General features: G+C 37.2%; 1 long non-coding RNA gene and 2 other non-coding genes across 3 annotated transcripts in view; all 3 read left to right on the forward strand.

The window, feature by feature from the left end:
* The first annotated feature begins 4,479 nt into the window (after window positions 1-4,479).
* LOC116537827 lies at window positions 4,480-4,557 on the forward strand. The gene has a single exon (XR_004263371.1). It is a non-coding gene; the product is annotated as a small nucleolar RNA SNORD115 (small nucleolar RNA).
* Window positions 4,558-10,360: 5,803 nt separating this feature from the next.
* The window catches only part of LOC116537746, a 99,465-nt gene continuing 87,529 nt past the window's right edge, over window positions 10,361-22,296 (forward strand). The window contains exons 1-2 of the long non-coding RNA XR_004263304.1: window positions 10,361-11,554; window positions 13,019-13,056. This is a non-coding gene — a long non-coding RNA (uncharacterized LOC116537746). The remainder of the gene's footprint in view (window positions 11,555-13,018; window positions 13,057-22,296) is intronic.
* LOC116537791 lies at window positions 12,497-12,563 on the forward strand. The gene has a single exon (XR_004263339.1). It is a non-coding gene; the product is annotated as a small nucleolar RNA SNORD109A (small nucleolar RNA).

A 22,296-nucleotide genomic window follows, 5' to 3' on the forward strand; every position in this document is an offset into this window, starting at 1 on the left:
TGTGGTTCTGTTATTATCAAAATATTGGACGTAGGTTTTTCAGTTCAATCAACATGAACCCCATTACGAGTTCTTCTCAATGAGTACATGACTAACCCATCTGATGAGATCCTTGTAAGAAAAGCTTCACATTTTACTGAAATTGGATTAATATGTTGAGAAGTTTTATTATTCATTAGCATTGTCTTTATAGTGTGCTAGTCTTCTTGGCTAGATACAAAGGTAGACATATTTATTATTTTCAGTTTGCCGTAATTTTGTGATATTTGGGGTTGTTGATTCATAACATAAAGCCAGTAAGGATTGGAGCTAGCAGTTTGAAATGCAGGTATAAACATTGCCTTTAACTTGTGAAATTGAATATAATTAGGAGTTGCTTGCCTGGTGTCTTAGATTCATATCCTGAATTTTATGTGTCTCCAGTAGGTTTATTATAATTGGTGTATACACAATGCTCAGTGCCAGTTGTTACCGAGGTGGCTTCCTGAATATGTAGATAAGAGATGATCAATGGGAAGCTCCTGTTTTTGCATGGAACCACCTGACAGGTTTTCCTAAATAAAAAAGCTGTATGGGCCGGGTGCAGTGGCTCATGCCTGTAATCCCAGCACTTTGGGAGGCCGAGGTGTGTGGATCAACTGTGGTGGGCAGGTCACCTGAGGTCAGGAGTTCAAGACCAGCCTGGCCAACATGGTGAAACCTCATCTGCACTAAGCATACAAAAGTAGCAGGACGTAGAGGCACATGCCTGTGATACCAGTTGCTTGGGAGGCGGAGGCAAGAGAATCACTTGAACCTGGGAAGCAGAGGTTGCAGTCAGCCAAGATTGCACCATTGTACTCTAGTCTGGGCAACAAGAGCAAAACTCCATCACCAAAAAAATCAAAAAGCAAACAAAGCTGTATGCTTTGCCCTTATAGTGTTTGGTGAATTGATGGTTTACAGCTTGTCCTGGGTCATTTTTTCAGAACTGACCGCTTGTGTTAATTAAGGAATAGCATACATGAGCTATAGGACATGAGAGGTTTACTTCTCATTCTCAAATGTCCTGTCTCTGTCCCTTTGGATAAAGAGTACTGAAGAAATACACTCTTAGCCTGCTGCCACTGGGGAAACTTGACTGTACACATTTTCTATCCAGGTGTCCTGCCTCAAGTCCACCTGAACTTCATTTTACCCTAGTACCAGGGTTTAATGTTGGCATCTTTCCATTCCAAGAGCATGTATGTGCTCATAGGATTTCATATGACTTTGACAAAAATTATGAATTAAAAATCATGCTTATTAGGAGCTATGGACCCCAGGATAGGTGACAAGTAAGGGTTAGGATTTTGCCTCCCTTAGTTTTATTCTGGGAGAATTGTATTTAGGGCTTGAGATAATGAGACTCAGAAGAAACTTATTTTTGTCATCTTTGTCTATGCTCATCTAAATAAAAACACAATTTTAGAATGTGTTAGCCTGATTAAGTGTTTAACGACTAATTCTCCTGTTACTTAGAAGCTTATGCCTTGTCTGTTTGTTTTCAATTTGTGTTTCTGGAGCTCCAAGTAGCATGAGATACATAATTTAATAGATATAATAGATGATAGTGTCTGCTTTTGGTGACTGGTAAATTCAAGAGTGCTATCAGAACAGTGAATGTGGCCTTTAAGATAACTGGTTTCATTCATTCTGTCATATGAATATTATTATGTGTTCTTCTCAATAAGTTACTGAACTTCCTGATGGGACCATCATAATAATATCTTCACTCTATAAGAATTTGCTTTGATTTACTATTTTGAGATTCATCTTGATGATACAGTATTCAAGTCAAAATACAGTAGCGAACAAATTCACAACTACTATGTTATTTTAAAGTTGCTATGGTGTTGTGATGTTTACATATCATTAAAGACCTACTCACAGCCAAATGACCTAATCAGTTGTGCCTGGGGATTGAGATTCTAGTCTATGCTTTGCCTATGATACGTGAAATTAAATAATAGTTCAGCCTTATATCTGATTCCCAATCATAAATTCGCATTTTCATTATGCTCTGTACAAGGTAATAGGTATGCTATGGATGAAGCCAGTGCTTTCTGAGGTGGCTTTTTGTATGTATAACCAAGGGATTACCAATGGGAGCTTTCATTTCTGTGTAAAATCACTAGGCAGATTCTTTAAGGAGGTGAAATCTGTATACTTTGTTCTTATTTTGTTTGTTGAATCAATCATCTATAGCCTAATTAATACATCTTATGATTCATCACCCTCTTCTAGAAATGAAAAAATGTCACACATAAGAAGTACATATGAGAGGTATATTTCTTGTCTTTGACTACTGTCTTACTCTCATTTTTTAGGTAAAAATTACTGAGAAAGAGGGCTTTTTGGCTTGATGCCCCTAGCACAACTTTTCCTACCTCAGAATTGTGCACTGAGTGTGCCCAACTACAGTCTACTTTTTATACCAGAGTAGAAGATTTTCATTTTTGGTAAGGGTTTTCAGAAATAAATAGATGTATGTTTGCAGAGTGCCATGTCTTGGGTGAATGATCAAACGTAATCTTGTCTGAGCAGATGTGATGGCCTGTGGATCACATTTGATAGACTTAATCTGAGAGCTGGCTTAAGGTGACAATAGGAGGATGGGGTATGGACCTACTGAGTCCCATTCCAGGGGGATTTTATTTTGGCTTGAGTAAATGAAACTGTCCTAGGATTTCTTTCTGTACGATTGTTTTATTCAATTCTAAGTAGCCAACAAATTTCCATGCCTGTTAGCCGACTTTAGTGCTCACTCTTTTCATTTCTCTCTTCCTTTTTCTTTTCCGTTTTCCCCTTTCCCCTTTGTGTTTTCTCCTTTCCCCTTTTTTCCCTTTTTCCCCTTTCCCTCCTCTTGCTCTGTTGCCCAGGCTGGAGTACAGTGCTGCAATTTTGGCTCATGGCAACCTCTGCCTCCCAGGTTCAAGTGATTGTCATACCTCAGCCCTCCAGGTAGTTGGGACTACAATTGCACATCACCATTTTGTATTTTTAGTAGAGACAGGGTTTTGCCATATTTCCCAGGCTGGTCTTGAACTCCTGAGCTAAGGCAGTACACCCTCTTAGGCCCCCCAAAGAGCGGGGATTACAGGCTGGGATTACAGGCGTGAGCCACTATGCCCACCCAGTGCTCTGTAGTTCTTAATTCTCTGGCATTTCTGGAACTAATGCTTTGGTGTTTTTCCCCATGTGTTTCTCAATGTTTGCTTGGTAGAACATACACAATTTCATGATTTTGTGTGAGTGGTTTCTGGTGGTCAGTTTGGGTTTTTTTTGTTTTTTTTTTTTTTTTTTTTTTTTTTTTTTTGAGATGCGATCTCTGCTCACTGTAACGTCCAACTCCCTGGTTCAAGTGATTCCCCTGCCTCAGCCTTCCGAGTAGCTGAGATTACAGGCATGTGCCACCAAACTCAGCTAACTTTTGTATTTTTAGTAGAGATGGGATTTCATCATGTTGGCCAGGATGGTCTTGATCTCCTGACCTCATGATCCACCCACCTTGGCCTCCCAAGGTACTGGGATTACAGGTGTGAGTGACTGCGCCTGGCCTCGTTGGTAAAATTTTAAATAGAGCATTGGACTAGTGAAAATAGGACACTAAAATATCTAGTTTTATTCGGTCAGGAAGGCTGAATATCATAATAGGCTTTTTCGTTACCACTGGCTGGCCTACTTCATAAGATCTTCATGAGAAAATCTTCACTTTTTATCTGAATTTGCTTTAATTGAAACTTGGTAACTTTTGTGATTTTTTGGTATATCTTTGTATTTATTATAGTTGAAATGCATGCATAGATAAATTCATCCCTGTTATATAATTGAGGGTGGCTGTGGTATTGTAATGTGTTCTGATAATTGATGAACTACTCACAGCTGAAAGACACAGCCAATAGTGACCTCAAGATTGAGATTCACATAAATCTCATGTTGCCTATAATATGTGATATTGAATAAAATATATGAAGCTTGATATCTTTTAATGTTCCTGATATTTATATTGCTTTATTAATTTGCTTATAATAGAAAGTAAATGCTGTGGTCAATTACTGTTGTTGATACTGCTTTTTTGAAGATATATTCAAGAACTTGTTAAGGACCTGTTTCCTTTGTTATGTCCATGTTTGGTGTTTGCTAGGCTACAGCCTAAGTAGGAAGGTCTTTTAACAGTAAGGATAATATTCTGTGTGTATAAATTATGATAGTCAGTATGAGCCATGCACACCTGAGAGATACAGTTTTCATTTTGAACTATTGTGCTAATACTATCAAAGTTATGAAGAATAATTAAAAAGTGAACTCTGAGGCTTCTGGGGCACCTGGTCACTACACAGGAGTCCTATAATGACTGTCCCGGTTTCCTGTTAACTTTGTCACCAGGGTTTAAGGATATAGCATCTGGTAAGAGTTTATAGGACCAACTTGATGTTTGTGTGGATAGTTCCGTAACTCAGATCAATGAGACCTGTTTTTGCCATGAGGAGTTATACTGACATAAAAATTATGCTCAATTGGAATACACTGAGTCCTAGATGTCAACTCTAGGATTGTGCGTGTGCTCTTAGTTCCACCCCATAAAAATGTTTATTTATAGGCTTGATATAATGAAACTATTGTAGGAAACTTGTTTTACCCACCTTGTGTATCTATTTCCATGAGAAGCGTTTTCTGATCCTTTCAAGCCCAACGTTATATTTTATATATAAGGGGTACAGGTGCAGTTTTGTTACATGGATGTACTGTGTATGGTGAAGTCTGAGCTTTTAGTGTAACCGTCACCCAAGTAGTGTCCATTGTAGCCATTAAGTAGTTTCTTGCCCCTTACCCCTGTCCCCTCCTCCCACCCTCTGCATCTCTAGTGACGATTATTCCACATTCTATTTTCATATATGCACATTATTTGGGGCGCCCACTTATAAGTGAGAACCTATGGTATTTGACTTTCTGTTTCGTAGTTGTTTCACTTAAGATAGTGGCCTACAGCTCCACCCATGTTGCTGCAAAAAGCACAATTTCATTATTTGTTATGGCTGAATAATACTTCATTGTATATACATACCACATTTTCTTTTCTTTAAAAAATGTTAACATTTATTTTAGATTCAAGGGGTACATATGCAGGTTTGTTACATGCATACCATATTTTCTTTTTCTTTTATTTTTTGAGATGGAGTCATGCTCCTTCGTCAGGCTGGAGTGCAGGGGCACGATCTCGGCTCACTGCCACCTCTGCCTCCTAGGTTCAAGCGATTTTCCTGCCTCAACCTCCCAAGTAGCTGGGACTGCAGGTGCCCACCACTACGCCTGGCTAATTTTTTTGTATTTTAGTAGAGATGGGGTTTCGCCATGTTGACTAGGATGGTCGCGAACTCCTGACCTTGTGATCCACCCGCCTCGGCCTCCCAAAGTGCTGGGATTACAGGCGTGAGCCACCGCGCCTGGCCCATTTTCTTTATCCAGTCATCCACTGATGACTTAGGTTGATTCCATGTCTTTACTGTGATAAACATATGGGTGCAAGTATCTTTGATACAGTGATTTCTTTTCATTTGGGTGTATACCAATAGTGGAATCGCTGGCTCAAATGGTAGTTCTGTGTTTAGTTCTATGAGAATTCTCCATACTGTGTTCATACTAATTTACATTTCCACCAACAGCGTATAAGCATTCTCTTTTCTCTGTATCCTCTGTTATTTTTTGACTTCTTAATAATAACCATTCTGACTGATATAAGATGATACCTCATTGTGGTTTTAACTTGGATTTCTCTGAGTAGTAACATTGAGCATTTTTTCACATGCTTGTTGGCCATTTGTGTGTCTTCTTTTAAAAATGTCTACTCACATTCTTCGCCTACTTTTTAACAGGGTTGTTTGTGTGGGTTTTTTGGTTGAGTTGAGTTCCTTGTACATTCTGGATATCAGTTCCTTGTCTGTTTCATAGGTTACAAATATTTTCTCCTATTCTGCAGGTTGTCTGTTTTGTTGATTATTTCTTTTGCTGTGTAGAACCTTTTAAATTCAATTAATTCCCATTTGTCCATCCTCGTTTCATGGGCTTTTGAGGTCTTGGTCATGAATTCTTTGCTTAGACCCATGTCCAAAAGAGTTCTTCTTAGTTTTTCTTCTAGTATTTATATGATTTTGGTTTCAAGTCCAACTTCAGTGGTTTGAGTTCTTAATTTTAATGTATTTTCAGAGAAAATATATCTTGGTTCTTTCTCTGCCATTGTGTGTTGAGAACATTTTGCTAGCTGGAGATGTAATTTTTATGGTTCAGAAGTAGTGGTATCTTTGCTGACTGAGAAATTTTTATTAGATCTTGGTCTATTTTTGACTGGCCTCCGTGATAGGGTCATCATTTCAGGGCATCTGAGTGTGATTTTTCTTTTCCTTTAGTAATTCACATAGATGATCCAATCCTTATGAAAGGTCTTCACTTTTTACCCTAGCTCTGTTGTCTGAGAAAGTTTAAACGCTTCTGACTCACTGGCATAACCTCTGTGGTGAGATACCCTTTGGGGTTCAAATGTACACATAGACAAATTCACATTATTTTATTTGGAGCATTCTGTGTTGTTGTATTTGTGGATAATTAATGGTACTCATAAGTGAAAGATCCTGACGGTTTCTCTAGACAGTTGAATTTGGTTGCTCACCATACTGTGTCATCTAAAGCTTACGGTGTGGTCCATATCAAGAAATAACATTAAAATCTCCAGGTTTATGAGACCAACTTCTGGCATGACACTGTAAAGACTACTGATGCAATCCCCAGTGAAACCTTTGAAAACTATGCAAAGTAAAAGCCATTTAAAGCATCTTTAAATGGTCCTAAGAGCAAACATTAAATGAAACATCTGTTTCAAGAATCTATAAAATTCATAAAGAAAGGTGAGTCTAGCCGGGCGCGGTGGCTCAAGCCTGTAATCCCAGCACTTTGGGAGGCTGAGGCGGGTGGATCACGAGGTCAAGAGATCAAGACCATCCTGGTCAACATGGTGAAACCCTGTCTCTACTAAAAAGCTGGGCTTGGTGGCGTGTGCCTGTAATCCCAGTTACTCAGGAGGCTGAGGCAGGAGAATTGCCTGAACCCAGGAGGCGGAGGTTGCGGTGAGCTGAGACCGCGCCATCGCACTCCAGCCTGGGTAACGAGCGAAACTCCATCTCAAAAAAAAAAAAAAAAAAAAAAAAAAGAAAGGTGAGTCTGTGGTGATTGAAACAAGAGTGCTTCTTTTCTCCTTTCCCTTTTTAGTGAGGCAGAGTCTGCTCAAGACTTCTTAAGCCCAGAGCACATGGTTCCATCTTTACCTAGCACATAGAAGGAAGGCTTCCTTCCTTGGCAAGCAGGACACTAGCAGTTCTGTTCTGGCTCCCAGCTACCTGTTGTTGAGGCTAAGTCCTGGGCAAGTAGTTGAAAGGTGGAGCTCTCATTTTCTGCCCAGTCCCTTCTGCAGAACAGAAGTTCTGTTTTGGGCACAGTGTGCTGAGAATACTGGGGTTCTGGTCACTCAAGCCATCGTTTGTGGCAGTAATATCATGCCATAGAGGCACACCCAAAGAACCCAAGACTGCTTATGATTCCTGCACCCCAAGAAGACTAGTTTTGTGGACATTGTCCACTCTGTGATGGAAAAGAACACTTTTTCAACAAATGTTGCTAGGACAACTGGATATCTAGATACAAAAGATACTGCACTTAGGTTACCAGTTTTCTGCCTCAGTCAGTTTTGCTCTGATGTAACGGAATGCCACAGCCTGAGTACTGTATTTGTAATGAATGGAAATTTATTGGATCACGTTTCTGGAGGCTGGAAAGATAAAGGGGCTGGCATATGGTGAGGGGCTTTCTAGCTGTGTCATCCTATGGTAGAAGGGCAAAGAGAGGGTATGGATGGGACAAATGTCTTTTTTTTATAGGAATCCACCCTGAAATAACAGCATTAATCCATTGATGAAGGCAGAGCCCTCACAGCCTAATTACCTTTTAAATGTTGCTTTATTAAACATTGTTGCATTGAGGGTTACATTTCCAACATAGGCTTTTGAAATGAAGTGAAAAACTTGACCATTCCGAATTATAGTTTGAAATTGCAATGCCCCTTTCTTGTATGCGATTGAACATGGGTAAGATAATCAGTAAAGGTGGTTTTAAGAACACTATTAACCAACTTGACTCCATTGGCATGAGTTGAACGTGACACCCAACAATAGCAGAATGCACATGATGTTCCAGTGCTCATGGAGTGTTACTTTGTATATCTGTGTTTTCTCCCTTTATTGATAAAGTTAGCTAGTAGAGTGCCTATGTAGCTAATAAAAAACCACAGGCTTCTCAATTATTATCTATGGTTTTAAAAATATCTTAATTAATTTCTGCTTTGATCCTTATTTCTTTCTTTCTTGTACTTATTTTTGCTGCTTTTTAGTGTTTTAAGATAAAATTCTTTTGTTCATCTACTTCTTCATTTTTAAAAATAACTAAAATGTTTAGTGCAATGAATTTTCTTCTAGGACTGCTTTAAATGCATATTATAGATTCTCATATGTTGCATATTTAAAAATATGTAAATTTGTATTTGCAAATAAAATACATATTTACATATAAACATCTACATATTATTTTAAAATATGTGTTTTCTGTTTATATTTTTCCATTTACTCAGGAGTTAATAGGAGATTTTTTAAAATTTCTTGGTGAAAGAGCCTCTATGTTATTGTTAATAAAGTCTTTTTTTGGAGACAGTCTTGCTCTGTCACCAGGCTGGAGTGCAGTGATGCTCTCTCAGCTCACTGCAACCTCCATCTCCCAGGTTCAAGCAATTCTCCTGCTTCAGCCTCCCAAGTAGTTGGGACTACAGGTGCATGCCACCATGCCCAGCTAATTTTTGTATTTTTAGTAAAGACGGGGTTTCTCCATGTTGGCCAGGATGGTCTCGATCTCCTGACCTTGTGATCTGCCCTCCTTGGCCTCCCAAAGTGCTGGGATTACAGGTGTGAGCCACCATGCCTGGCCAGTAAAGTCTATTTTTTGCATTGTGATCAGAGAGTGCAGTTTTTAGTATTTCTTTGAGTTACTAATTTTTCTTTCCAACCTAATATATGATCAGTTTTTGGTGACTATCCCATGGGCACTTGAGAATAATACATATCTTCTATAATCTGTCAACTTTAATATGTAGCCATAAAATGTACCCTATTTTTATGTTGCTGTTTTTGCCCACTTAATCTGTCTTTCTCTGATAATGGTATATTATAGTTTTCCTGTTTTTTTTCTTTTTTGTGTTTTCGAGACAGAGTCTCACTCTGTTGCCAGGCTGGAGTGCAGTGGCATGATCTCAGCTCACTGCAATCTCTGCCTCCTGGGTTCAAGCAATTTTCCTGCCTCAGCCTCCCACATAGCTGAGACTACAGGTGTGCATCACCACACCTGGCTAATTTTTGTATTTTTAGTAGAGGTGAGGGTTCACCATGTTGACCAGGTTGGTCTCGATCTCTTGGCCTTGTGATCCGCCTGCCTTGGCGTCCCAAAAGTGCTGGGATTATAGGCGTGAGCCACCGCATCCAGCTATAGTTTTCTGTTATGGGTTCATCTATGTCTTGTCTCCTTAACATCTCATGTACTTTTTAATTAATAAAGATGGTTATGTTATTTGGTACATAAGACTTCGTAAGGGTGAGATCTTCATGTGTATATCTTTTAGCATAAAAAATGTGTCCTCCTTTGCCTTGGTTAAATATCATGCGTCCTGAATTCTACATTACATGATGAAAGCATCACTACTCCTGCATGCAGTTGATGTGGGGAAAAAAAAAAAAAAGAATTACTACTCCTGATCTCTTTGTTTTCTGTATTCTTTCGCCCATCTCTTTATTTTCATTCTTTTAGAATCCATTTGTTTTAGATGTATCTCTCATAAACATACTATGTTTTATTTTGTGAGCCTGCTAAAAATATTTTTCTTCTAGTAGATGTGTGGAGTCCACTCACGTGTGTGTGTGTGTGTGTGTGTGTGTGTGTGTGTGTGTGTGTGTATTGCTCACCTCTTTATTTATTCATACTTAGGAGAGTTTTTGTTTGTTTTTTGAGACAGAGTCTTGCTCTATTGCCCAGGCTGGAGTGCAGCAGTGTAATCTTGGTTCATTGCAACCCCTGCCTCCTGGGTTCAAGCAATTCTCCTGCTTCAGCCTCTCAAGTAGTTGGGATTACAGGTGTGTACCACCACACCCAGCTAATTTTTGTATTTTTAGCAAAGATGGGGTTTCACCATGTTAGTCAGGCCGGTCTTGAACTCCTTACCTCGTGATTCACCCGCCTCGGCCTCCCGAAGTCCTGGGGTTACAGGTGTGAGCCACCACTCCTGGCCACTTGAGAGTTTTTATTTATGTTGGAGTATTTACTTCTGTACCTCTCCTTATTCCATTAGTTCTGTGTTTTCCTAGTTAATCTTTTACTTCTGATTTATCAGTTTGGGGATGTTCTTCAGCAGTCCCCTATTGCTCATGCAACATGAGTGCTTTCAGTTTTCCCCTTTTTCTTTCCTCCTCCTGTGTTTAGTTGTATTATTTCTACTTTATTTCTACTTTGTCACAATATTAGTGACATTTGTATGCTGGTCTTCTGCCCTGGACAGGGAATATACACCTGTCAGATTGAAGGAATGTCATATTATATGCTGCTGCCAAATAGACTCTAACATACTTTAATCATCTTTTAAATGATACACTCCAAGTTCACAGTTAACTCCTGACTTTTTATTTCTGTCATATTTAGTAAACATATCAGCATTGACAGCCATCCCACTGCAGTATCACTTCATGTATTTCTGTAGACCAAAGGGTCCTGAGAAACTTCTGGAGTTGTCGTGAGAGCCAGTCTCACTAAAGTCAAGTCAGACATCCACCTGTGCTGTTGTCTACTAGGAGCTGAATTCGGGAGACACATTGTTATGAGCATCTGTGTGGAGTGAGGAATGTGTAGTTATTGGTGGTGGACTTGTCAGGATCAAGGATGAGCCCAAGCATCTGGGATGTGAGGTGTGGCTGAATGAGGGGCCACCTGTTCTGTTGCAACAGGATGAATAACACATTCAGAGCAGGCTGAACTGGTGAACTCCTCGATGATCTCACAATACTACTATCATGTATCTTTCATTTTTCACATCACAGTGTATTTTCATAAAATCTTTGCTGGTTGACTACAACTTTAGCATTTCCCATTCAAGAGACAATTGCTGTGCACTTGGATAGCTTGGTAGAAAGAAAATTGGCTATTTTCAGCGTAAACAATTCAAGGAGGAAACTAATTAATAAATGAAATGACATAGGTGTGAGATCAAGCAATGCTTATAATTGTAGCAAGGACTAGAGTGCTGAGGTACCTGTATGATAAGTAATTATAATGGAACCAATGTTGTGCTTTATTTTTTATTAATTTGGGGCATTCTGTGATCTGATTTGTTTTCTGTATAATATTTTGCTGCAGGTTAAAAGCTGAAGCAACTTCAGGGAAACCTCAGGGAAAAAAGGTGAGCAGCTACTTTGGTACTTTTGAAATTCTTTGTGTGTTCTGTGGGCAGTGATGTCAGAATGTCAAGGACTGTGAGTTCATTCAGAGGCTTAAAGGAGATTATTCTTTTGCTACATATATTTCCATATACGTGTCCCTACCTTGTTCAAGGATTTCTCATTATTGTTTCTCTCTTTGTTTAAATCTGTTTTTGAAATGGCCTAAGCAATTGTGGAGAATCATTGACGTACTTCCTTTTGTCACTGTTCATGTTGGGTGAAAATAATCTTGTAGTGAAATTCAAGTGTTCTCAATAATGTGTTTTGTTTTTTTTTTTTAATCTTGATCTGGCACATTTATAACAGAGATGTTTCTATACATGTTAGCACTGTAATCATACCATATATTATTCCACTACCTCACTCCTTAAATTTTTAGTTGATTAAGGAGTTTTTGTAAAGTTTGTCAATAGATTTTTTTTTTTAATTGAAACAGAGTTTTGCTCTGTTGCCCAGGCTAAAGTGCAGTGTCACAATCTCGGCTCACTGCAATCTCAGTCTCCCAGGCTCAAGCAATTCTCCTGACTCAGCCTCCCAAGTAGTTGGGATTACAGGCATGGGTAACCATACCCAGCTAATTTTTGTATTTTTAGTAGAGACAGGGTTTCACCATCTTGGCCACAGTGGTCTTGAACTCTTGATCATGAGATCCACCCGCCTTGGACTCTCAAAGTGTTGGGATTATAGGCGTGTGCCACAGTGCCCAGCCAGATTTTAATCTAATTTTATTAGAACAATTCAGTCACATGTTTTTTCATCCTATGTGTATGAGAGTTCCATTATTCAGATACGAAACAAAATGTCTACTGTACATTTGCTGTTCTGACTGATGATGCACTAGATAAGCATGCCCAAAATAAGCCTGGTATGTAAATGCTTATTTGTCGGGAGGGTGCTTGTTTGGATCGATGATGAGAATACTTGTCTGAGGATGCTGAGGGACTCATTCCAGATGTCAATCTGAGGTCCAGATGTGCGGCCCTCCAGTAGGACAAATAAGACTCTCAGAGCCTGGCTCTATTTGGTGATCCTTCAGTGACCACATAGTACCCCTGTGAGCATGCCTTTTCTACCTCTCTGAAGAGGGTGTTCACATCCTGTCTTATGAGTTGGTGTGCACTTTAAGCTTAGTGGTCCAAGATTGGGTTTATTTTGTTCATTTGAACAGAGAATTGTAGATAGATAGTTATATATGGGATATATATTCTTAAGTAACAAATGAAAAACTTTAAAAGATTCAATTAAGGGTCAAGCAACTGTGATAGGTACTGAAAATCTCATTAGTGTTGTGCTAAAGGAAGGAAATATGGCATGATGATATGAAATAATGACAGTGGAACCAATTTTAGTGCTTATTTTACTGTGGTGTATTTTCTAAGATTATGTTTGCTTTCTTTTTTTTCTTTCATGTTTTGCTGAGATAGAAGGGCTGGAATGAGATCCTCCACTTCAGAGAATAGGGGTGAGTAGCTAAACCATTATCTTTTGAAATTCATATGTCGTATGCTGTTTGTAGGTCTTTAGGTCTTTGTGTACATCTTTTCAGAGGCTTATTGGAGGATATTTTCATATGTCCTTTTCCTCCTTGAGACCCTCACCATGTCACCTACACTAGTGCATCCTTATCATTTCTGTTTTAACTCTTTTCTCTTTTTATGGAAAAGTGTAGAATTTAAGAGAACTTTTGGCAATTTCATATTGGATCAAAATTTATTGTAGTTAAATCCAGTTGTGCCAAAATATTAACGTATTTTCTTCATCTGTTTAATTATGGGGGTTTCAGAATAGAGACTCCATGGTTCATGAGATCTTTGTGGTTATACTACATTATAATTGTGCCTCTAATTTAATTATTAAAGATTGACTCTAATTGGTCTTTTTCTGGTTGTTGCAACAAGGTAAGTTATATATGAAATGTTCTTATGTTTATGGCATGTCTGAGATAATAGTAGATGTGAAGAGCCCTGGGCTCTCACATGGGTTTCTGGAATTCATGTAATTTTTATTTCTTGATCTGTGTGTTGAGTACTTGCTGTTTGAATCATGCAAACATATTGAGCTTTACAATTTTAGTGTATTCACTTTTCTACATGTATATTATTCTTCAATAGAAAGTAAAAAAAATCTCATCGAACTAGTCAAAATATTGGTTAATACATAAAAAAGTGTGAAATAGATTGTGTATGATACAGTGCTTATTGACCGATGCCCTCATAATAGATCAAGTGGGTTCTCTCTTTAGCCCAGGCCTTTTTAGCAAATCACATCATGAGTAGTTACTCAAGTATTTTTATTTTAACACATGCATATTTTTTCTATGCCTATTCTTAAATTCTCTTATATATTTTTTCTGTTATAAAAACATGCTGAACGATCCCAGGTCTTAAAGACTGCAGTATTGTTGCGATGTAGTCACGTGTTTTGGTACTCAATTCTTTATACTTTCTTTGCAAAATCAGTTGAACTGGTACATATCTCTTGTTTTGCAGAAAGGGAATTAATGTGATGTCTTGATGCTTTTCATTCTACGTGCTGTATAATTGAATATACAGGCAAATATAGTATAATAGTGTGATTATTTCCACTCCACATGTGAGATTTTCTCATAGTTTTTTTTTTTTTTTTTTTTGGGGAAAAAGTCTCTCTCTGTCACCCAGGCTGGAGTGCAGTGGCTTGATCTCGGCTCACTGCAACCTCTGCCTCCTGGGTTCAAGTGATTCTCCTGCCTCAGCCTCCCAAGTAGCTGGGACTATAGGCGCATGCCACCACACTCAGCTAATTTTTTTTGTATATTTAGTAGAGGCGGGGTTTCACCATGTTAGTCAGAATGGTCTCGGTCTCCTGACTTCGTGATCTACCTGCCTCAGCCTCCCTGAGTGCTGGGATTACAGGCGTGAGTCACCACGCCTGGTCTTCCTCATAGATCTTAATAGAGGGCCACATGCATTGTATGGTTAAGAATTTGGGGAAATATTGTTGAAGTCGCATAAAGTATAAAGCCAAAAGTCAGAACAGTGAACTTCCTGTTTAAGAATTTCCTTGGCGATTGCTTAGTCAATATACAGCTGATAATGCTTTTTGCCTCTTGAGTTCTTGGCACATGAAAGCTAAAATGTCTTTCAACTTTTAGTCCTGCTTCCCTAGTTTTCTCTTTTTTAGTTTAAGATCAAAGAGCTCCAGCCATAAATTACTGCCAAGAGTAAACACTTCATTTTAAGGAAGCTTAACAACATAGAAGAATATAAAATTATTTATGACAGATGTATTTTTAACCTTTTCCCCATGTTTTCCAGCAGTAAAATGTTTAATCATCTGCCCTATATTAGGGAAAACCTTTCTGTGCGAATACAAGTATCTGTCAATCCATTTATCTTTATATATAATGTTCATCAATCATAACCAATTAATTTTATTGTAAATGAGCTTTAGATTGGCCATATTACATTTTGGTAGTAATATATGTTATACAATCTCCTGAGGTCCTATAGGTTTTGAGATCTCTATGTCAAAAACTATAAATGTGCCAGTGTCCTCAGTAAATATAAAGGACACCACATTTTGTTTGGCAATTTCTTGTTTTCAGAATAGTGGTTATCAGTGTTTTGCTAATGCAAGATACCATACACTTAGAATATGCCAGTTTTTATGCGCTCATGCCTCTGTTTCTGTAGAGCATTCCTAGAATGAGTAATGCTTAAAAATTAGGTCCATGTGATTTCTTTAATGAGATATAGTCAAATCATCAAATATTCAGGTTATTTCAGTAATGTATTAGAATGTCAAGGTAAAGTTATACAACACACATATATTTACACAACATAAAATATATTTTATTATTTGATGTATCTTCTTAAGTGATGTTTGTTTAACATTATTAAAATAGGTTCAAATGGTTTACAGTTAATACAATGAAAACTGGCAGTCCTTTTACAAAACATGTGCTGTAACTATAACATTTATCACTAACAGTCATACCAGGATAGTATTTTATTTCCAATCACTGAAATATTCCTAATTGCAAAAAAATTTGAATACTAAATTCAGAATTTTTGAAAGAGCCATTGCCTGGATAAATCACACAGGTTTCAGTTTTATTTATAATAATTATATATTTATAAATACATAATAAATAAGTTGTGCTAGGTAATGCAAAGATGACATGAAAGGACAAAATTGATTAGATTGATAAAGTAATGTTAACATGAAGAAATTAACCAGAATACCATCCACACTCTAAAGTTAGAGAAATTTATCAGGACAATTCTCTAAAATACTCTTCTCAATTTTAACATTGTCATAGGAATTTTTAAAAATTTGGTATTATGTGTGTTTCCTTCCAGATAATTTGAACAAATTCATATTTGGAATTTTTTAAAGCCATATCTTTGTCCTTAGTGCTGGTCTATTCTTGAGAATGAATGAATAAGAAATATGTAAAAGCCACAAATGAAGGTGTCAGTTTGAAGTAGTCAGTCAATTATACAGAACACAAAGAATTTTACCTTGTGTAATGTTCACTTAGCTTTATAGAAGTGTGCTGAAAGAGCATTAAAACATGGACATTATTATCTCATTGAAAGGTCCAATAGATACTGAAATACAAGCTTTTATTTTGAACCATCCACCCTATAAACACTGTATGGCTTATTTAGATGAGAGCCCGTGTGTCTCTGTGTGTGTGTGTGTGTGTGTGTGTGTGTGTGTGTGTGTTTTTACTTGACAGGGAAGCAAGAACATCAGGTTGCCGATGATTCACTCTGTCTATGCCGAGAACATGGCTCCCCCAGTTCTGGAATGAGCCCACAGATCAAGCATTCGCAGTAGACGTAGCAGGCTCAAATCCCTCTGTAGACAATATTTCATGATTATCGTATGTCGGTAGTTTCAAAGTATACAGTTGGTGTGAAGACAACTCCAATGTCATTTTTCTTGGCTAGCCTATGTGTGTGGTAAATCTATTATTTATTAACTTGCTTCCCAGAAAATGACAATCAGATTAAGAAGCTGCAGCCAAGTGGCCATGATGAGGTAGATACTGAAGTGTAAGCTTATGTTAATGATGCCCTTGCTTTGGATAAGCGTATATAAGAGAAAATTGGAAAAACACACATGGCAGGGAAGCCTTGATGGAGGCAAAAATATAGGATTGTATGTAGTAATGCAATCAGTAGATGGGCATTTGACAGTCATCTTTTTCAAATATGGATACAAACTGCTTAGGACAGTAAAGAGAGGCAAAGTTGAAAGCAGGTTTATATTAGGCGTTGTTTTAGTGTTGATCCCCTTTTACTCCAATAATCAAAGTGATCAGTATTGAAAATCGATTCATGCAACATTATTTCATTCTAATTCTTATACGTGTCAACAGTGCCATCTCCCAAACTGTACTGTCCCCTTCAGGAGAACTGACTCTGCTGAAGTTTATAAGGTTGACATGTTACCAGCCTCAATAAAGTAAAGCTGAAATGTATACTGAATTCTTAATGCAAATAACAACTCTTTTTGGAAAGTAACCCAGTTACAGAACTGCTAATTTGTCAGGAGCTGCCTTACCAAGATCAATGATGAGTAGTTATCTTAGTATTCTGAAAGATTGTTTTCAGATATCAACTAGACTCTTAGAATGGTTCAATATGATCACCTCCTGAATTATCTCAGTGGTCCCTATGTACATGCTTTTCTTTTCTCTCAGCAAATGGCACTGTCAGAATAGCTTTCTTAGGCAGACTTCACCTTAGGGTTTTACGTTAAGGAGGAGTCTGTTGTTTCATTTATTTTGAACTGTTTGTTGTTGATTGTGTACAGTGCTTGAGTAAAAAAGTTGAATATAGAAATAGAATACATTTTTTTAAATGATCAGGTGACTATGAAGTGGATTATTAGTGTCAGTCATGTTGGGAAAGTTCTAAGAATATAGGGAACTTGGACAGTACACAATTACAATGGCACCAAATCGTAGGGTCTCATCATAGCTGATATTTATGTATCTCTTTCCAGTTGATTTGTGTGCTTTTTTTTCTGCATGTTTTTGGCAGATAAAATGGCTATAACAAGTAACAGCAAGTCAGGAAATAAAAATAAGCAGAACCCCATTCCTTTAAAAATCTTCATATAATGGGAGGGCCATAAAATGAGTCTTAATACATTTAAAGAATTAAATTCATGTAAACCATGTTAATTTAATTCCACAATGGTATTGAATTGGAAGTAAGAGGAATTTCTCTTGAAAATCTCCCAAATGTTTGGAAATTTAAATTAGCATTTCTGACCTATTTATTGGTTTAAAAAACAGATATAAAAAGGAAAATTGAAAAGTGTTTTATGAACTGAATAAAAATAAAAATATAGAATCTAAAACTTTATGGAATACTAATAAAATAGGGGGGAAATTTATAGCACTGAAATGCCTGTTGTTGAAAAGAAAAAAGGTTTTAAGTCAATAAATTTGTATTTAACCTTAAGAAACTTAGAACAAATTAACCCAGAGTAAGTAAAATAAAGTGATAAAGATAAGAGTAGAAATCAATGAAATATAAAACAGCAACAAAAAAAAAACGAAGAAAAATTCATAAAATTTAAAAATAGCCCAGTGAGGAGATATTGATAAACTTATAACCAGATTGATTTAAGGAAAAAAAGTCTAAACACAACTACCAATATTTGAAAATGTTAGAGAGTAGATCATTACAGATTCTATTAATGCTAAAATGATAATGAGGAAAAATTATTTAAAAGGGGCATTAAGCTAGGCATGATAGCTTACTGCTGTAATACCAGAATGTTAGGAGGCCAAAGTGGGAGGATTGCTAGAGCTCAAGCATTTGAGACTGGCCTGGGCACCATAGTGAAACCTTGTTTACACAAAAAATACAAAAATTAGCTGGATGTGGTGGTTCATGCCTGTAGTCCCAGTCACTTGGGAGGCTGAGGTGAGAGGATGACTGGAGCCCAGGAGGTGGAGGCTGCAGTGAGCCATGTTTGTACCACTGTCCTCCAGCCTGAGTGACAAAGCAAGACCCTATGTCAAAAAAAAAAAAAAGTATGCCAATATTTTTCAATAACTTAATTGGAAAAATTCCCTGAAAGACACAAACTACAAAAATTCAATGAAGAGGTAGATAACCTATTAAAAAAATAAATAAAATAACTTGATAGCTCTGTATCAAGTAAATTGAATTTGTAGTTAAAAGTCTTCCAACAGAGAAAGCTCCAGGCACATACAGCTTTCTCTGAAATAATAGTAATAATAAAAAATCCTCTACAAGATTCCCGAACATTTAAAAGAAATGAATACTTCCCAACTTACACCATTTGAACAGCGGTAACCAGATAAGAAAAAAAAGACACAGAAATTTAAAAAGAATATACAATATCCACCATGAACATAAATGCAAAGAAATCTAATCAAAATTTTAGCAAATGCAATGTAGAAATAATTTATGACCAATTGAGGGTTACCCAAGGAATTAAATGTTGGTTTTACATTTAAAGATCAACCAATATAGGAAAATCACTTCTGGAAAGTCAGTAAGAATCTCCAAAAAGCTATTCCACCATAAAACCAATATGAGCCTTGACAGAAACAGTCGAAATTAATTTTCCAAAACTTTCGAAATTAACCAAAGGCTTAACAAAATCCTAAAGAACATTTATTCAAGAAAAATGGCTGATTCAGTAAGAACAGCCAGCTTTGTGACATTTTAATATGCCCCCTTCCCATGCTTTACTCCCTAGCACTGTAGTAGTCTTAAAAATTAGCAGGATACCAACCACTGGAGAAGAAAGGGTTGGAAATTTCCCAAAAAGTTCCATCCCCATAGTATTACCACTATTTGACCTCTAAAGCCCAATCTATAGGATTTATATTCATCTGGACTGACTCAGAGGTCACTCAGTAAGGAAATCTCAATTTCAAGTTATTGGTCAAAAAGAATCCATGGCAATTGTTGACTATCACAACTGCTTGAAGTGTTGCCAACAGTTGGGATAAACAAGAAGCTGGCCAAAAACTGAAAACAAAAATCTTGGGAATTAGATGTCCAGAGGATGATTTGCAAAGCTCTGACTTTAGGCCGGGCGCGGTGGCTCAAACCTGTAATCCCAGCACTTTGGGAGGCCGAGGCGGGTGGATCACGAGGTCAGAAGATCGAGACCATCCTGGTCAACATGGTGAAACCCCGTCTCTACTAAAAATACAAAAAATTAGCTGGGCATGGTGGCGCGTGCCTGTAATCCCAGCTACTCAGGAGGCTGAGGCAGGAGAATTGCCTGAACCCAGGAGGCGGAGGTTGCGGTGAGCCGAGATCGCGCCATTGCACTCCAGCCTGGGTAACAAGAGCGAAACTCCGTCTCAAAAAAAAAAAAAAAAAATATATAGAGAAATTAATAAACTTGAAAGTTGGTTCTTTTAATATATCAGTAAAATTGACATATTATTAGTTTGACCAAGGAAGAACAAAAGAGAGATGATTCAAGATACTAAACATAAATGAAAACATAGATATCACCTTACAGAAATTAAAAGAATTCTAAGAGAATAATGTAAAAAGTCAATGTTAAAAAATTAAATTATATGAGATAGACAAATTTCTCTAAAGGCATAAACTACCAAAGCTGACTCAAGAAGCAACAGAAAAACATGAATACACCATTTACAATTAGAAAGATTGTAAATTACAATGACTAAGTAAAGTTTTTTTTGTCTGCGTTTTCTTCTTAACATGTCCTTGAATTAGGTAAAGTTTTTAAGAAGAAATTGAATAAGTAGTTTAATTTTCATACTAAAATCCCAAGATCAGATGTCTTCATTGGTGAATTCTACCAAACTTTTAAAGAATTAATATCAATTTTTCATACCGTCTTCCCAAAAAGTAAGAGGGAACACTTCATAGCACACTGTGTGATGTCCATATTACCCTTATACCAAGGCCAAAGACACCATAAGAAGACTAAAGACTTATAGTTTCTGCTCTGATATGTTTGGAAGTCATCTCTACTATTGCCACAAGAAAAAATCTGAACAAACTCATCTCAACAATTTCTTAAACTAACCATAGAATTGAGGTAACAGGACAAAAACTGGAGATATAGGCACATCACACACACACACACACACACACAAATCAGTTTATCAGGAACAGAAACTGCTGAAAACCAGCAACTCATATGAACACATAAGTGGTAACTGACAAATTTCTGGAGACTGAATGTGGACTAGATTGAGAGTTAAAAACTCCTAAGGGCCCAGCATTTGTAGACCACACACAGTTTTAGAAACTAGACTCCCAGGAGCCCCAACAAGTTTCTCACAGTGAAGACTGCAGAAAAATCCCCTGATGCTTCAGATAGGAGGCAGGGAAAAGCAACCACTCTGAAATAAGCCCAGGGGACCAGTAGTCATTTTAAAACACTCTCAGAGCATTTTCTTTCACATGCCAGGGGGCTGCCTGCAAGGGAAGCTACTTTGCCTAAACCTTGTCTGATCTAGGAGAAAAGCAGTTGTATGGCTCAAGCTCCATCTAACCTTTCTGACTCAGATAAGGGAAGCAAAAAATAGATTAAGAAACTCTTCTGAAAGTCACAACTCAGATTTAATCATAAGATTATAGAACATTTCTCCTCCCAACACCATATCACCACATCAACCAGGACTCCAGTGAATTACAACTGAAAGACACTTATTGTATTCAAGAAGGATCTCCAAGGAAGTCCCAAAATAATAGGGGAGACCAAAACAAAGATACTAGAGTAAATTGAACTTGTGACACCTATAGCTACAAAAAATTTAAACATAACATAGTCCTAACCATATAAACATAAAACCTCACACAAAGACCTATTATCTCAGATTATTGCCTGAGACGTTATGTTTTATTTCAATAAAAAAAATTATAAGGCATGTTAAAAAGCAGGAAAAGTTAGTCTAAAGAGACAAATTGAGCCTCAGAAGTAGGCTCAGATACGGCAAGATTTGGAAAGATAAGAAATACATCAGACCATACAAGCAAGAGAGAATGGAGTGAAATGTTTAAAGTGTTAAAAACTCTATTAGAAATAAGTTCTGTATCCAGTGAGATTATCTTTCAAAAGTGAAGAGAGAAGTGGCAGAGTAGTCATCTCCAAGCCCCTGTCCCTTCACAGAAATACTGGAAAAAAAAAAAAAATAAGAACAAAAGTGGTCAGAATCAACTTTCTAAGAATTCTATAAAATAGTAAAATGTTTATAGCAGTAAAGCAGCTGCTGAATCAAGAATTTAAAAAGGTGAAGAAAGCTTTGCATTATTTTTATGTGTCCTTGCCCCATGTCCTTCCCTACCTTAGTCTTGAAGACGGCAGCCCGCATTTCCAGTGTGGGACTCTGGTTCCTGTTTCCTGGTTCAAGAGGGAGCATAACAGACATTACTTTCATTATTAGTCATTATTATTTCCTTCTTTCTGATTGCCTTGGGTTTATTTTGTTCTTCTTTCTACTTTATTGAAATGGAAACTAAGATTATGATTTGAGACATTTTCCTAATGTAAGCATTTAGTGCTATAACTTTCCATCTCAACACTGCTTTAGTTACATTCCACATATTTTTATATGTTGTAATTTCACTTTCATTCAGTTCTGTTTTTAAATTTTTTTCTTTTTATACTTCCTCTGAATCACAGATTACTTAGAACTGTGTTGTTCAGTTTTCAAGGATGTTGTAGATTTTCC

This window comes from Sapajus apella, unplaced genomic scaffold (genome assembly GCF_009761245.1).
Source record: "Sapajus apella isolate SASKATOON/1434 unplaced genomic scaffold, GSC_monkey_1.0 scaffold113, whole genome shotgun sequence".
Lineage (NCBI taxonomy): Eukaryota > Metazoa > Chordata > Mammalia > Primates > Cebidae > Sapajus > Sapajus apella.